The sequence below is a fragment of the Lepus europaeus genome, chromosome 7, assembly GCF_033115175.1.
Source record: "Lepus europaeus isolate LE1 chromosome 7, mLepTim1.pri, whole genome shotgun sequence".
Taxonomy (NCBI): domain Eukaryota; kingdom Metazoa; phylum Chordata; class Mammalia; order Lagomorpha; family Leporidae; genus Lepus; species Lepus europaeus.
The window spans coordinates 68,795,579-68,796,923 of record NC_084833.1 but is presented as its reverse complement, the minus strand read 5'-3'; the positions used below and the strand labels follow the sequence as shown (position 1 = coordinate 68,796,923).

The 1,345-nt window shown below is 37.5% G+C and overlaps 1 pseudogene; it reads left to right on the top strand.

Annotated features, from left to right (window-relative positions):
• Positions 1-328: 328 nt before the first annotated feature.
• LOC133764595 (cAMP-regulated phosphoprotein 19-like) lies at positions 329-631 on the top strand (annotated as a pseudogene).
• The last annotated feature ends 714 nt before the right edge of the window (positions 632-1,345 follow it).

Sequence of the window (1,345 nt, the reverse complement as noted above, 5' to 3'; positions counted from 1 at the left end):
AGAGCTCCTGGACAGTGGTCAGGTCCATTCTAAACATGAACATTCATAGAGAACCTACTATGAGGCAGTCCTTAGCTAGGCACTGGAGACATAGAGATGACTAACACACAGACCATGTCTTCAAGGAACTAACAGTTCGGTAAAATTCAAAGCATGTCTTGCTAAGCAAAAAGGAGCACATAGTATTATGCCATGCTGTTGGACCAGACTTGGGCAACAGACACACCAATGGAGTTCTAAAAAAAAGCATATGTATAAATATATATATATATAATTAATTAAATATATATCTCCAGGGATAAGTAGGGTTAGAGGGAGCACTGTGTCCACAGAAGGCCCCAAGACAGCCTCCGAGAAGGAGCAGAAGGAAATGGAAGATAAAGTGAGTAGTCCAAAGAAAGCTGAAGAAGCAAAATTAAAATCAAGGGATCCTCATCTGGGACAAAAAACCTAGAGGTTTAGATTTCTTAAGGAAATGATTGCAGAAAGGGCAAAAATACTTTGATTCTGGGGATTATAACATGGCAAAAGCTGAAATGAAGAAAAGGAGATCACTGGTGACCACACTGCCACTCCACGGGACCTTTCTCAACAGAAGCTGTCCCATGTTGCTAGCAAGCAGGCTGGCTGATTAAATGAGCTGAACTGTACGAGTCTTCTCACTCCATTGTTTCTCCTTACCATGTTACCCCATGCACTTCTTACTTCCTTTCATTCTCTAAGTCATTTGAGACTGACAGTGTTTGATTAGTTAAATGGTGCACTGATGAAAAAGACACATTAGAGCAATATAATCTACTTGAAAATAATCGTGTATTTCCTAACTCCTAGTGTAGGTCCAACAAGTTTCACAATTTTAATGGTTTGGCTTTACTTACTTCATCTTAATTATAGCTTTGTATGTTACTCTTATTTACATAACCTCCACTGTATTAATTTTTCTGTATTTTCCTTTTGCATTTTGTAAAACAGAAGTTTAAAACCACAAGTTGTAAGAAAAGTCACATAATTCAAAAGTCACATAATTCAAACTAGATGGGACTGCAAAAGATTTGCATTTCTGTGGTTGAACTTGAATGGCCTGAAACCTGTTTCAGCTTTAACAGTAGAATTTTACTTGGGCAATATTGGCCCATTCTCGTGTAACTTACATGACTGTCGTGCTTAACAGCTGCCATGGAAGCTGATACTCTCACTCAGTTGTATAATCGTAGAATACCTTTAGTTGTTGAAGATGGGAATGACATATACATATGCATTGCTTGTTGAATTCACTTTTGTGCCATTTTTGTAAATAGCATAGTTTTGCACAACCTTTCACAAATGTCTCTATTAATTTCATATA